The sequence below is a fragment of the Apium graveolens genome, chromosome 6, assembly GCF_009905375.1.
Source record: "Apium graveolens cultivar Ventura chromosome 6, ASM990537v1, whole genome shotgun sequence".
NCBI lineage: Eukaryota > Viridiplantae > Streptophyta > Magnoliopsida > Apiales > Apiaceae > Apium > Apium graveolens.
In genome coordinates, this window is record NC_133652.1 from 237,054,223 (window position 1) to 237,063,184 (window position 8,962).

The window sequence follows — 8,962 nt, forward strand, 5'->3', positions numbered from 1 at the left end:
GAATTATCAAAAAACACGATTTAAAAATTCACGTACCATTCGATCTCAAACACGCACTAAGCAACAACATTCTGCAATAACAATTCCTCTTCATTGTCAGACTCTTTCTCTTGCCACACGTAAGGAGAACTCTTCGAATATCCAATTTTCTTTCTAATTTACTTGTTTTTATTCAATTACCCTTTTTTATTTTTTTGATTGGCTTATTTTGTTACCTTTTAGTTTTTCCTTATTTAATCATTTAATTGAGTAGGGCTAAAGATATCAAATTTAGTACCAAAAATTGTTCCCAAATGACGTGACATCGATAACTTGACAATTTGGAATGATTTTATTAGTGAAATTTATGTTAACAACATCTCGAGCAACAATATAATATATATTATTCGTTCGCGCTAAAAAATTATACTATTAAACCAGGATAAAATAAAATTATAATTAAAATATAATTCGCTGGTCGGTATAATGGTCCCGTGATATAGCAAAATAATATACACTGTCCATTCGCCTAAAACAAAATTATACTATTGATCCGAGTTAAACAAAATTCAAAGAAACTAAATAATTAGTGGGAGTTGGTCGGAATATTATAATTGGACTCGGGCTAAAAATAATAATAAATACAATTGATCTCGCTAAAAAATTATATATTAAATTGGCCAATTACAAAATTTAAAGCGAAATATAAATCGTTGATCGATATAATGACATCGGGTTAAAATTAAATAGCCTATAACATTCATCTGAGTTAAATTAATATAATATTTAATCGAAATAAAATAAAATTTTATGAAAAAATAATATCACCTTGCATCGCACGGATTTTAAAGACGAAGTAATGAAAGTTTGGTTGGTAGTCGGTCTGATCACCGTAATTATAGTAATATTTAAAATAAAGCACTCTTGTAAATAGATAAATATTCATAACATAATAATAATAAGTCTAGTGGTTTTCTTTAAAATAATAATATATAAAATTCACACGGCCGGGCTAAACAAAATTATACAATTGATCCAATTTTAAATAAAAAATTAAAAAAACTACATTTAGTTAGTTGAATTTAAAGAATCGGGCTAAAATAAAATAATAAATATTATTGATCTCTCTAAAAATATTATATTAATAGACCGAACTATAATAAAATAAAAATTTGAAAGGAAATTTGTAGGGTAGATATAATATCATCAAACTATTGACCGGGTTAAACAAAATTATACTATTGATCCAATTTTAAATAATTTTTTTTTAAAAACTACATATAGTTAGTTGTATTTGAAGAATTGGACTAAAATAAAATAATAAATATTATTGATTTCGCTAAAAATATTATACTATTGGACCAGACTATAACAAAATAAAAATTTGAAAGTAAATTCGTGGGGTCGATATAATGTCATAATACTAAAATAAAATAATATATATTATCCATTCAGTTTAAAATAAAATAATAATCACCCCGGGCTTAAATAAAATTAAACAAAATAATAAGTATAATTAGTTGGATTTGGTTGATATAACGGGTCTTAAGCTAACATAACTTTTTTTGCCGGGACACATAAAATTTTACCATTAATTTGGGTTTAAACATATTAAACTAACATAAATCTGAATATACTTAGTTGGATTTTGTTGGTTAACAAACTAATGACAATTCAGCTAAAATTTACCTTTTAATTAAATATAATAATTTTCATAAACACACCTATAAATATCAATAAAAATATAAATCTCAATCATTACATTATTTTTTAAAACTGTAATATCACTAACTTATACTATGTGTATATTAATAAGTATTATCAAATGATATTATTAACATTTCGAATAATTAAATTTCATAACTTCAAATTTTTAATTCAATTAAATTCAAAAAAATTATGTAATATTAAAAAATAATTCGTTCATCACACGGGTTCTAAGTTTATACTATATTATAATAAATGAAACATTAAAAGTTTGGTAATCGTTCGGTTGGTACTTGCTGAAATTATTTAATTATCCTTACTATTTTTTATTAAACCACTAAATATTGAAATATATTATTCTTACTTCAATTCAATGAATCAAAGCAGGATCTTTGCAAGCCTAAAGTCATCAACATTCAACACCATACTAATTTCTACCCCGGGAAACACTTCCCTGAAATAAACTCTGTAATTATTGACTTCTGCCTCCCCTTCGCTCGCACCAAAGCACCGAGTTCGTCGGATCTATGAGTTTATCTAGCTCACATATTAAATTTATTTAATTATCTTTATTTTATTATTCTAATCCTAATTAATATAAAATTAAATTTATACCGAAAACAATTATAAAACTAAGTTTAATAAAAAAATTATTAAAAATTTGTTTGGTAGGCAGGGGCGGATCCATGATTTAAATTTTATTATATTAATATATAAACTGTTTTCATAAATTCAGGATTCGAATTCCGTCAACAGCGTGTTATATTTAAATTTTTATATTCTTCATTTTTAACAATTTTTAGAGGTTCAAGTTTCGAGTCCCATGAACATATTACATTATTTTTTTAGTCAAGTCTCAAATTATTATAAAACATATCCTCCCTCCGTCCCTTTAAAGTGTTTACATTTTTTAGAGAGTTTCCGACACGCATTTTAAGGTGCATATAAAGTATAGTTCTGTAATTTTTTTTATAATTTTGTTTTTCTGAATAAAAATTAAAACATTCAACTTTTATTCAGAAAAAGAAAATTGTAAAAATAAGTTAAATAACTATACTTTTTATGCACCTTAAAATGCGTGTCAGACACTTCTGCAAAAATGTAAACAATTGGAAGGGACTAAGGGAGTATTATTATAATTTATTATGTTTCTCAATTTATTTTTCAACTATTGCAAATTTATATTAATATATTAATAATTTTAATGTAAAATATATTATTAAAAATTATTCGAGTGTTAAAAATGTTGGGAAAGCAACAATAGTGAATTACTACTATACTAACACGATAAGGCAGTTATATAACCAATAACAAGAACAAGGCAATAGCACCAATAACGAAAACAAAACACGAAGGTCGTAAATTATATATAATCAATAACTGTAAAAGAAAAATAAGAAGAGAAAGAAAGCTTAGCGTAATGAAGCTTTCAATCACAGCTGAGTCATCAATCCCTCGAGAGGAAGAGGCTGTTCTTGAAAAGTTTATTGCCCTCACTTACTATATTCAGAGATTGCAATAACCTTCTCAGGTTAAAATAACAACAACACACTGGTTCACAGCAACTCGATGTACAAACAGCGATCAGTCCTCAGTCGCCAAAACCTATGCTAATCTGTATAATTTTGGAAGAGAGAAAAAGGGGAAGATGATAGCTAGGGTTTTACGTATGTATATTTGAACATATCTATTCCAAAACGTTTTGTTCAGTATATATATTACATCCCAAAACATAACTGAATATGTTATATTAATTAAAATAAATTTTTTGACTTAAATGCATTTAATGAATATTTTCAGAATCAGAAACAACCCATCCCCGGTGGATAATGCTTAGTAAACCAATGGATAATCCATATATTGTACACCGATGTATAATGCTCACTTAGTACCCCGACAGATAATGTACACTTTGTACCCCGGTGGATAATGCGCACTTTATACCCCGACGGATAATTAATGTACATTTTGTACCCCGATGGATAATGCACACTTTGTACCCCGGTGGATAATGCACACTTTGTACCCCGGTGGATAATCAGTTCAGTGCATTACACCAAATCCTGATATTCAGATTCAATATTCATATTAAAATAATATAATAAGTCCATAAATATTATAATTAAATAGAAAGTAAAATTCCTCGCTTAATCAATGTGGGACAAACCCACACAACCCTTTTCAAGCTACTAACTTCAACTCAATTTCTTTATGGATTACTCTAAGAAAATGACTTAGATCCAAACATGAAAGTTTAAGTCCTCATTAAAAGGAACAACCTCCAACAATTAGATTTAGGAAATTACATTAAGAACATGTCGAAAACATGCCTCAAACTTTCCATTTTCTAACAATCCCCCACAAATCCATACAGAAATGCATATAATATTTTATCATGACTTACTTTTCAGAGTTGGTACCCTTCCGGGTTTGAACCCTCCTAAGTCCTCTACTTCGATGGCTATCAGATATAAATGGAATATTTCACCTTAAATCTTTATCCGTGAAGTGTAACCAAACTCCATAGACGACGACAAGTCAAAGGCTATGGTCAGATCTACGGCTTTGAGACGTTATGGTCGTGTCTCGATCCTGTTTGTCGAATATTTTGAGGAATAACCCTTTCCTCTAGTTGCGACCTCACAATAACATTCACTTAACTGGGCATCTCCAAAGATGTACTGCTTACATCTCGTCTTACGACTTGACCCCATTCAGAGTTATAAAACTCTTGTTATACTTGCAGTTTTAGTACCTTTTGAGGTTTCCAGGGGATAGACTCAGATACGTAAGTATCGGTCTATATATAATAAAGGTACTACCGATTCATCCTTACAACTTGTTATTACCACATTGAATACACTTCAAAGGATCTCCTCTCAGGTGTATTGGGTTTCCGCTGTAGATGAACCATGATGGGTTATCAGTCTCATCCCCAACCTCGACTTAAGGACCACAGCATGCTCAAGCCCCTTAGTCAAAGGATCAACTATATTATCCTGAGTTCCTATGAACTCTATAACAATAATCCTATCAAGCACAAGACCCCTTATAGACTTAAGTCTAACTTGGATGTGTCTCTTTGTTTTAGCATTATACTTAACACTTCTGACTTTGTCGATAGTTGTATGACTATCACAATGAACAAAAATGGTAGGAAGCGGCTTGCTTACTACAGTTAACATACTCATGAGTCCATGTAACCATTCAGCCTCCGTCCCCGTGACATCAAGTGTGAAAGAGATATGTCCTAAGTCCAATCATGTATGAGGATTTAGGAATAACTTTTATGTAATCTGTTTTGATTTCATTGATATTAATAAAAGGCTTGTTTTGTTTTTATTGCGGGCTCTATCTATTTAAATGTTTAAATAAGATATACCACAGTTTAGAGCAAAGCTTTCTATGGATTGTGATGAGATCATAATAATGAGACCTAAAAGATGATAACTCTAAACTTAAATAGTTTCTGGTCGTAGGATTACTAACTGGTAATTAATAATCCGCAAAGATCGGTACATACTATGTTTGCTTCATTATGAAGGATGTCTGTTCTCATAGACATTTGTGTGGTGACACTATAGCTAGTATATAGGTGCTTATTATAGAATAAGTTCACTGAACATGACCCACACAGCTGAACAACTGATGGAGTTCATTCACGTGTCAGCAGTTGTTTACATAGTGATAGTTGTACAAGTATCCTTAGACTTGAGATCATCATAGTCATCTTGTGTACACTGAACTATGCTTTGGTTTAGTTCTTAGTCTCAAGGGACAATTATAAGGGCTCTACTGGGTATAGGAATTTGTACACGAAGATAGTGTATGATCAATAAAGGATCTACCCCTTCCAGTGTAGGAAGAGAATGTTCAATGCTGATCCACTTATGTTAGTTCAGGAATCTCTGGCCAGAGTGAATGAAATTAGAAAGGAGTTTCTAATTTACATTAAATAGAACTAAGCATAGTGAATGGGAAAGCAAGTGATTAAATAAGATAGGCTTGACACAAGTTCCATGCCTTGTATTTAATCGTGACATTACAGGGCAGAAGGAATTAATTGTACGGTAACTACTCACTGAATAGGTTCTTGGTATTCTAAGCAGTGAATTCGTATTATCCGGATAGTCGCGATATGCTGAGAAGTATCCCTCACGATGTTGTATAAATATGATTAATTAATTAATCATATTTAATGAATTAGAGAATTTATATAAATAATGATATAATAATTTTATTATTATTTATTTCTACTATCGGCTTAATATTGAACCTACAGGGTCACACCATAAAAGAGAATGATTTAATGGTGGAGGAATTAATTAATAATGGCTTATAATTATTTATTTATGAAATAAATAATTAATTGGCAAATTTAATAATTGATTAAATGAGATTTAATTGATTATAAATTAATTAAGAAAAGGTTCTTAATATTTTTAATTAAGAATTTAATTTTTGGAAATTAAATCAAGTGAGAGAATTATTTCTAAAGAGTTTAGAAAGAGGATTAATAATTAAAAGGTGTTTTAATTATTAGTGAGAATAATAAAGGGTTAATAATAATAATATTTTATGGGAAAATTTTCAACTGAAAATTTTGCCTATAAATATACTATTATAAACCCTATTTTTGCCTCAACCAAAAAGATTTACAAAACCCTAATTCTCTCTATCTCCTCCTCCTTCATTACATCATTTTCTTGGTGGATACCGGTGGAGTGCTTCACACTTGAGGAGCAGCTGCTAAGGATCTCCGTTCATCGTTCTTGGATCGCTATTAAAGACCTCCATTTTTCCATTAACGTAAAGCTTCTTAAGGTAAACACACTGAACTACGAATTAAATATTATTTTTTCGCATGGATCCTGCGGAGGGTTTCAGTTTTTTTTAAGATTAAATTTACGTTTTCGCTGCGTTTATGTGCTAAAAACCCTTCAATGACATTAGAGCTACTTGCGAAAAGTTTTTAATTCGTTTATGTGTTTAACTATTTTCGATATATGAGTATGTACGTGATTCACCATGATTTGATGTTGATATAATATGTTTATATATGTATGGTTTTGAATATATGATATTCATGTGAGTTGTATAATCATAAGATGATTATGTAATCTGTATATATACTGATATATACATGATTTATATTTGTTCTAATTATGAGAATCATATTAGATACGGATTCTGAATTGGCTGCTGCAGATTTGCTGAAATCTGGGTCTGGTGTCCGATTTACGCAAACGAATACCCTATTCCATAAGTTAACGAGCGTCTGAACAAAACTGATAGCAAAAGCTATCAACGACTCGTCTGTAAGGTGTTTGACGTCGTTTACTGCCCGTAAACAGTGATTCTTGTTTTTCTGATTTGATTTTGATTTTTCTGATTTTGGTCATATTTTCTTTTTATGATTAGATCATGAATAATATGATATGTTAAGATCAGATTATGTGTTTTAACATGCTTTTATGTGTTGTATGAGCATGGTGGATGGTTATGGCTTTTCGACCTTAGTGTAATGGTTTTGGTTTTGGTTTTGGTTTTAAATACGACTTGCATGTCGTCAATCTTTGTAATCATAAATCTCGAATGTAACTCGAGTTATTCTTGTAAGTTCATTAGATTAGTTTTACTTTCAATCATGTAATGTAATTGAAGACTCGAGAAGGCTATCCAATGGAGGTGATACAAAGAAGAAGACGAGGCATACAAGAAGTCTAAACAAAGAAGAAGACTTATGTAATAAGTAGTGGTATTTATTTCCATCACCATATTAGATTGACCTTGATCTTTATCATGAGCTTGATAAAGATCACATAGGATGGGGCCATAACCAAACACATTTACTTTATTGCACTTTACATTTACTTGTTTATTTAATTTTATATATGAGATATATGCCTATGTTTACCATGCGATGATAGATTTAGGTGAACTTAAATCAATATAAGGCGTGCTCTAGAAAATCTAGAATAGGAATCATTTCTTGCCTTAACAATAAATATTATGAATACGATCATGAGATTCTTGTGTTTATGAAACACGTAATTGAATATGAATTTTCAATATTGAGAGAAAGGATGATTCTGTCAACAACAGATTTCTATCTGTAAGAAAGGGTTATTAAGTGACGCCTCTTGACAATGCTCCACCCGATCTGGGAATCATCTGATTATCGATTATTGATTTGAAATATTTAATTTAAAAGGAAGAATCTCTTCATAATATGATTATGATTGTAACGTAATATAATCCCTCTAAAATTAAATAATATCAAGTAGTAATTGGCCAATGACACAACGGGCTTGTGTCGGTCATAGCCTTCCAACATGGTAGAAAGTGGTTCTTATTTTTAAATCATTGTCATTTCGTGCTAAGCCGAGGGCTTTGATTTCGAAATAAGAAATACTTTTCTATTACATAGAGATGTGTACATTGAATTAGAATCTAAAGGTCGGTACGTGCTACAGCCGTGGGCCGTTGGAGACTGATTCAATTGTACGAAATGTTGGGTTAGACTTGACTTAGAATATTGAGTTTGTTGTGCCACAGCCGTGACTCAATTATTCAACAGGCTAAACTTATATTAAGGAATAACATAAGATGTAATTGACAAGAGTTGTCAGCCTATTGAACATCACATGACGTTTCGTGCCACAGCCGAGGTTGTGTGATGGAATGTAGGATCCCTATTCCCACTAGCATTATGAATGCTTAATTTTCACTTAGGGGGTTGAAAAAAATTAGATAAACTAGTGGGAGACACTTATGAATAAAGACCCGATTCATATAGTGTTTTGAAATAAAATTGAATATTTGCTAAGTGTTAGTTATGTGTTTATCATTTACAGATTTACTATATTCGTCATGTCTTCTACACTATCACTCCGGAGCATACTAGATGCTCACAAGTTGACTGGTCCTAATTTAGCTGTTTGTTTTCACTATAACAAGTTGGGGCATTGGAAGAGGAACTGCAAGGTTTACCTTGCAGAATTGAAGAAGAAGAAGGGTAGTAAGACTACCGCTTCTGATTCAGGCATGTTCATGATCAAAGTTAATATGTCACTAGGTCAAATTTCTACTTGGGTATTAGATACCGCCTGTGGTTCTCATATTTGCAATTCGTTGCAAGGACTAAAGGGAAGTAGGACTCTTGAAAAAGATGAGGTGATTCTACGTATGGGCAATGAAGCAAGGGTTGCGGCCATATCTGTAGGATCATTTAGTTTACATATGCCTACGGGCAAGACTATTATTTTTGAATAAT